This window comes from Pseudorca crassidens, chromosome 3 (assembly GCF_039906515.1).
Source record: "Pseudorca crassidens isolate mPseCra1 chromosome 3, mPseCra1.hap1, whole genome shotgun sequence".
NCBI classification, from domain to species: Eukaryota; Metazoa; Chordata; class Mammalia; order Artiodactyla; family Delphinidae; genus Pseudorca; species Pseudorca crassidens.
Window position 1 is genome coordinate 23,508,318 of NC_090298.1, and position 8,586 is coordinate 23,516,903.

Sequence of the window (8,586 nt, forward strand, 5' to 3'; positions counted from 1 at the left end):
AACATAACAAAGTATATAAAATATACTAAACCTTTACTCAAAGAGAACATGAAAAGCTGTAAATCCTTTCATTATTAAGAAGAGAGAGTATATATATATATATATATATATATATATATAAAAAACATAATTATTAAATTTCAGTGCATTTATTGGAAAAATGGACATGAAATTAGATGAAGCTAGAAATAGATAACACTCCATGAGAGCTTAATATATGACAAGACTTTTCTATAAATATTGCTGGAATTATCAATCTCAGTCTTGAATGATACTATTATGAGCCTCATTTCACCTATGAAGAAACTCAGGCACAGAGATGTTAAGTAACTTGCCCAAGTAACTTGCCCAAGGTCACACAGAGGTATAAATGGAAGAGCTAGTTTATGAATAAAGTCAGTGTAGAACCATAACCTGGGCTCTTAACCTCTATGCTCCACCCCTTTGTATAATAAAATAGCTCATACTGACATTTGATTACTACTCACCAAGCCCTACTCTGAGTGTTTTACATGTTTTAATGAAAGACAAAATAGGTCAAAAAAATATGAAATCAAAGTGCATTTGACTGTTATGCTGTACCCACATGGACAGAAATTCTGTTCTTTTTATCTTAATTTCACTCTTTGGGGGCATAAACTATTGTTCAATAAGTTTTATTTTAAACTGTGAAGGACATTTGAGCTGTTCTTTCTGACCCTAGCTGTGTTTGTTTGTTTGTTTGTGTTTTGGCAGGTGGGAGAGGGAGATACATTAAGAGTAGATATAAATTGAAGCCGCATAGAATCAATGAGAGACAGCAATACTGAAATTATAACAAGGCACATGTCCATGGATGCTGGAAAGCAGAAATTAAGGGTAAGGACATGCAACAGCTTTATACTATTCAAGATGTCACCAGCAGTCCCTCTGTCAAGATCACAGGTGCCATGCTAGAGCTACCAGGGCAATTACTGCTGTCATGATAGTAATGACACAACAAAACAAAACTCTCCCAATTCTTGAGCCAAATGTCCCACTTTGAAAAGCCACATAGAAAGGGTGAATGTGCAATTGGTTAAGCTTGAGTCACATGTCTGACCATAGCCCGCAAAGAAGGATCTGCCCTCTCTACTTCATATGAGGCACTAAGGTGAGGAATATATAATGGGCATGGGAATCCTCCTCTGTCAGCACCACAAACAGGGTAATAGAGGAGTGTCTTGCAAGCAGGCCACCCTGACAGCACACATACAAAATAAAGCTCACATTCACATGATTGCTTGTTTGCTTCTCTTGCTTTTCCATGAGTTTCACAAAAGTGGAAACTATTCCACAGTTTTCATCATCTGTTACCCAAATCATTTCTTTCTTGAATTTATTAGGCATTTAATATAAGCACTTTGACAATTGATGAGCATTTAAAAGAATGAATGAATGAATAAATGAATAATCAAAAGTATGTTTCTTTCTAGAAGTTTAGAATCTACCTCTACCAAACAAACAAGGCACAACAATTAGAGATACCACAGCATAACAACATATACAATTTAATACATATCTTCTTCTTTACAACCCATAGTTGACCAGAACAATGTATAGTTTGCCTTGACTGTCATGAAAATTAAGAGAAAAATCTATTCACACTGAAAGACAGCAAAACAAGTTAATATATTGCTCATGTGTTGTTTACATCATGAACCATTTCCTGCAAAATGAAGAATGACAAATTGCAAATTACATGACCTTTGAAATACACTATCATTTATGGCAAGCCTTCCTTCAAGGATTTTATATAGTAGGATAAATAGGTTGTCAAAAAAAAAAAGAAGCGACTTATAAAACTGTCATCTAGTTGAGTGGCAGGTTTTTGTATGAACACTTTTTTTGAATAAGAATGCTGAGTTTCATATATATATATATATATATATACACATACAAATATATATATATACAAATATATATACAAATATATATATATTTGCATATATATATACAAAATTTGTATATATATATACAAATATATATATATATTTTTTAATGATCATGGGTACTAACTCTAAATCCTTACAGAGAAAAAAACCATGCAGAAAAGATTATCTGTTTTGAAAATGTGAAGTTAGTTCATATCTTGCTTCATGTTGTAAATATATTGAGCTTGAATTTGCACAAGGACTGGATTTGAAAGGAAAAGTTTAAGATTATCATTCCATTTCTTAGAATCAAATCAAGAGAAAAAAAATTTTTCTTTGTACATTTGGGAGTGGGAGATTCATGAATGAATTCTTTCTAAATTCCTTTTTAAATAATTTTTCAATAAAATTTATGTAAAATTCACACTCAGGAAAAAAACAAACAGTGAAACTGTGTGGAAAAATTAAATAAAATGGGAAATATGGAAACCACGATTTCAAAGTTCTTTAGTGACACTGTATAGAAGGTGTATATAAACAAATAATGTGTAATGCTTTGTACTAGTATATAGCTCTAGGAGTATTTTGATCCAAAAATGTCCTTGTTTTATAGATATCCATGAAATTTTTACATTTGAGTTCTGCTTTAAGGAATTTACAGTGAAAACCTTGAAATTGCCTTGAGGATGAATTAAATTAATTCATTATGTCAAAATTTGAGGAAGAGATTTCATAAATGAAACAGGAGAATTCATTTTACTTATTTTATTGGCTCAGAAGAACACACACATGAATTTTGAAAATTTGAATGACAAGAAAAATTGTTTCTTTGAGAACTCACTTGACATCCTCTTTCTTTTTGATTACTTTGGAGACCTGATATAAATTCACAGACATATTTTCAACCATAAAATCCATCTTTTGATAGATTTCTTAAAGTGGCTTCCAGTTTATAATGAATAATTTGTGCTTTAAAATGTAATGTGTGAAGAGACAGTTTTGGCCCCATGTAGGGCAGTGGAATTGGTTGTTTGGTAGACTTAGGGATGAACGGTGAGGAAGGGATGTTCAGAAAGATCTTGAAAGCTGTTGGTTGTCAAGTAAATGCACACGTGGTCTCAACACCAGAGCATCACGTACCTTGGTGATCCCTGACCCCTGGAACTGGAGCTGGTGTTTCAACCATTTTATTCTAATTTAATATTAATAAATTTATTCTTCTGTTAGTTTGATTTTTATGGAGTTGTGATTTTTTTTCATGCAGGACAGATTGATCAAGTAGATATGAGAGAAGGGCGGAGTCAAGATGGTGTACTAGGAGGACACAAAATTTGCATCTCCTCACAACTAGGGCACCTACCAGGCAATGGGGGGGGCACAGACACCTAAGGGGATGGGAGGAACCCCCAGTGACTGGGTAGGATGTGGGGCATGGGGGGAGTGAGGGAGGAGGAGAAGTGGAGGCGAGTCAGGACTGGCCCCCCTGAGGGGTGGCTGGGGGAGGGGAAGGGATCCCATGCCAGAAGGGGGAAATTGGAGGACCATTGGGAGGGAAGAAGATCAAAAGGGAGCACGGCTAGGTTTCCCCTGCCCATCACCTGGGCCCCTCCAGCCACACAGGTCCTGAGGGAATGGGAGGGAGGGAAGGGCGATCAAAAGTAAAGGCCAGGGCTTCCCTGGTGGCGCAGTGGTTGAGAGTCCGCCTGCCGATGCAGGGGACACGGGTTCGTGCCCTGGTCCGGGAGGATCCCACATGCCACAGAGCAGCTGGGCCCGTGGGCCATGGCCGCTGGGCCTGCGGGTCCGGAGTCTGTGCTACGCGGCGGGACAGGCTACAGCAGTGAGATGCCCGTGTACCGTAAAAAAAAAAAAAAAAAAAGTAAAGGCCAGACCTCTGGGACTGGCACCCCTGAGGGGCGGCTGGTGGAGGGGAAGAGTTCCTACACCCAGCGAGACCCACTCACAGTTAGGGGTCCAGCAGTGATGGGGGGAGACCCTGGGGGAGACCATGGGGGAGGGGTGCGAAGGAAGGGAAGGGAACACGGCTGGTGCTTTCCCTGTACACTTAAGCACCAGGAAGCCTGTTGGGCTCCCAGGCCTAATCCTCTGCATTCGGAGCCTCCCTCCTGCGGCGCAGAGCCCAAGCCCCCACCCAGGGCCATACCTCTACACTCAGAGACCCCCTCCAATGAGCTTGGCCTAAACCCCACCCACACACCCTCACTCAGGGTCCTACCTCCAAACTCCGGAAGCCCACAGTCCAGAGGCCCTCCTTTCCACGTGCTGCCTCTCCCCTTCTGCTCAGGTCCTAAGCAGAGGCCCCGCCCCACACTTGAAAGTCACCCCCCACCCACGCACCTAGGCCCCGTCCCACACTTGGACATCGCCCTATGTAGGTCCCGCCCCACGCTCAAAAGCCACCCCCCTACCCTAAACACCGTCCCAGCCTAAGTTCCCCCCCAAACTCCGCCCACATAACCAAGGCTGTTTTTCTTTTATTTTCTTCTATTCCTTTTTGCTCCGTCAGATTGGGGTTATGTTTTACCTTGTTGATTCATTATTGTTGATTCTTTTATATTTTTATTTTTCATAATAAATCTTTTATTTTTCTAATTTTATTTTATTCTTTATACTTTGTTAGTGATCTTTCCTTTTGGCTTGTTCTCCCCTCCAATATTTTTTTCTTTTTTCTGTTGTGTATTTATTTTACCTTGCTGCAATTGTTTCAATTATAGTTTTATTTATCCTAATAGATTTTTTATCTTTCTAATTTTATTTTGTTTTTTATTCTTTGATATTGTACTGCTCCTTATTTTCTTTCTTTCTTCCTTTTTTTTTTTTTTTTTTTTTTTACTATGCCATGAAGCTTGCAGGATCTTGGTTCCCCGGCTGGATGTCAGGCCCGAGCTCCAGTGGTGGGAGCTCTGAGTCAAAACCGCTGGACTAACAGAGAACCTCAGAGCTCAGGGAATATCAATCAGAGTGAGGCCTCCTGGAAGTCCTCATCTCAGCACCAAGACCCAGCTCTATCCAAGTGCCTACAAACTCCAGTGCTGCACGACTCATGACAAACAACCTGTAAGACAGGAATACAAACCCCCACCCCCCAAAAAACAGAAACAACAAAAAAATATGTTACAGATGAAGGAGCAAGGTAAAAACCTACAAGACCAAATAAATGAAGATGAAATAGGCAACCTACCTGAAAAGAATTCAGATTAATGATAGTAAAGGTGATCCAAAATCCAGGAAACAGAAGGGAGAAAATACAAGAAACATATAATGAGGACCTAGAAGAACTAAAGAGCAAACAAACACTGATGATCAACACAGTTACTGAAATTACAAATACTCTAGAAGGAATCAATAACAGAATAACTGAGGCAGAAGCTGGAAAAGTGAGCTGGAAGATAAAATGGCGGAAATAACTGCTACAGAGCAGAATAAAGAAAAAAGAATGAAAAGAATTGAGGACAGTCTCAGAGACCTCTGGGACAACATTAAACAGACCGAATTATATGGGTCCCAGAAGAAGAAGAGAAAAAAGGAAAGGGTCTGAGAAAAACTTTGAAGAGATTGTAGTCGAAACTTCCCTAACATGGGAAAGGAAATAGTCAATTAAATCGAGGAAGCACAGAGAGTACCATACAGGATAAACCCAAAGAGAAACTCACCGAGACATATATTAATCAAACTATCAAAAATTAAATACAAAGAAAAAATATTAAAAGCAACAAGGGAAAAGCAACAAATTTTCAGCAGAAACAAAGAAATTTTTCAACAGAAACAACAAATTTTTCAGCAGAAACTCTGCAAACCAGAAGGAAGTGGCAGGACATATTTAAAGTGATGAAAGGGAAAAACCTACAACCAAGATTACTCTACGCAGCAAGGATCTCATTCAGATTCTATGGAGAAATAAAAATCTTTACAGATAAGCAAAAGTTAATAGAATTCAGCAACACCAAACCAGCTTTACAACAAATGCTAAAGGAACTTCTCTAGGCAGGAAACACTAGAAAAAGTAAAGACCCACAAAAACAAAAACAAAACATTTAAGAAAAGGGTAATAGGAACATACATATTGAAAATTACCTTAAATAAATTGATTACATGCTCCAACCTAAAGACCTATACTGGCTGAAGGGATAAAAAAACAAGGCCTGTACATATGCTATCTACAAGAGACCCACCTCAGACCTAGGGAAACATACAGACGGAAAGTGAGGGGATGGAAAAAGATATTCCATGCAAATGGAATTCAAAAGAAAGCTGGAGTAGCAATTCTCATATCACACAAAATAGACTTTAAAATAAAGACTATTACAAGAGACAAAGAAGGACACTACATAATGATCAAGGGATCAATCCAATACATAAGGCACATGCTAACAGCCATAAAACGGGAAACTGACAGTAACACAAAAATAGTTGGGGACTTTAACACCCCACTTTCACCAGTGAACAGGTCATCCAAAATGAAAATAAATAAGGAAACACAAGCTTTAAATGACACATTAGACAAGATGGATTTAGTTCATATTTATAGCACATTCCATCCCAAAACAACAGAACACACTTTCTTCTCAAGTGCTCATGGAACATTCTCCAGGATAGACCATATAGAGAGTGACAAATCAAGTGTTCCTAAATTTAAGAAAATTGAAATCATATCAAGTATCTTTTCCTACCACAACCCTATAAGACAATATATCAATTATAGTAGAAAAACTGTAAAAAATACAAGCACACAGAGGCTAAACAATACACTACTAAATAACCAAGGGATCACTGAAGATATCAAAGAGGAAATCAAAAAATACCTAAAAACAAATGACAATGGAAACACAACGACCCAAAACCTATGGGATGCAGCAAAAGCAGTTCTAAGAGGAAAGTTTATAGCAATAGAGTCCTACCTCAGGAAACAAGAAAAATCTCAAGTAAACAACCAAATCTTACACCTAAAGCAATTAGAGAAAGAACAAACACACAAAAAGTCCCAAAGTTAGCAGAAAGAAAGAAATCATACAGATCAGATCAGAAATAAATGAAAAAGAAATGAAGGAAACAATAGCAAAGATCAATAAAACTAAAAGTTTGTTGTTTGAGAAGATAAACAAATTGATAAACCATTAGCCAGACTCATCAAGAAAAAAGGCAGAGGACTCAAATCAACAGAATTAGAAATGAAAAAGAAGAAGTAACAAATGACACTGCAGAAATACAGAGGATCATGAGAGATTACTACAAGCAACGACATACCAATAAAATGGACAACCTAGAAGAAGTGGACAAATTCTTAAAAAAGTACAACCTTCTGAGACTGAACCAGGAAGAAATAGAAAATATAAACAGACAAATCACAAGCACTGAAATTGAAACTGTGATTTAAAATCTTCCAACAAACAAAATCCCAGTACCAGATGGCTGCAGAGATGAATTCTATCAAACAATTAGAGAAGAGTTAACACCTATCCTTCTCAAACTCTTCCAAAATATACCAGAGGGAATAACACTCCCAAACTGATTCTATGAGGCCACCATCACCCTGATACCAAAACCAGACAAAGATGTTACAAAAAAAGAAAACTACAGGCCAATATCACGGATGAACATAGATACAAAAATCTTCAACAAAATACTAGCAAACAGAATCCAACAGCACATTACAAGTATCATACACCATGATCACGTGGGATTTATCCCAGGAATTCAAGGATTCTTCAATATATGCAAATCAATCAATGTGATAAACCATGTTACCAAATTGAATAATAAAAACCATATGATCATCTCAGTAGATGCAGACAAAGCTTTTGACAAAATTCAACACCTATTTATGATAAAAACTCTCCATAAAGTGGGTATAGAGGGAACCTACCTCAAAATAATAAAGGCCAAATATGAAAAACCCACAGCCAACATCATTCTCAATGGTGAAAAACTGAAACCATTTCCACTAAGATCAGGAACAAGACAAGGTTGCCCACTCTCACCACTATTATTCAACATAGTTTTAGAAGTTTTAGCCACAGCAATCAGAGAAAAAAAAAGAAATAAAAGGAATACAAATTGTAAAAGAAGTAAAGCTGTCACTATTTGCAGATGACATGATACTATGCATAGAGAATCCTAAAGACGCTACCAGAAAACTACTAGAGCTAATCAATGAATTTGGTAGAGTAGTAGGATACAAAATTAATGCACAGAAATCTCTTGCATTCCTATACACTAATGACGAAAAATCGAGAGATAAATTAAGGAAACACTCCCATTTACCACTGCAACAAAAAGAATAAATTACCTAGGAATAAAGCTACCTAAGGAGACAAAGGACCTGTATGCAGAAAACTATAAGACACCGATGAAAGAAAGATGATACAAACAGATGGAGAGATATACCATGTTCTTGGATTGGAAGGTCAACATTATGAAAATGACTATACTATCCAAAGCAATCTACAGATTCAATGCAATCCCTATGAAACTACCAATGGTATTCTTCACAGAACTAGAACAAAAAATTCACAATTTGTATGGCAACACAAAAGACCCCGAATAGCAAAAGCAATCTTGAGAAAGATAAATGGAGCTGGAGGAATCAGGTTTCCTGACTTCAGACTATACTACAAAGCTGCAGTAATCAAGACAGTACGGTACTGGCACAAAAACAGAAATATAGATCAATGGA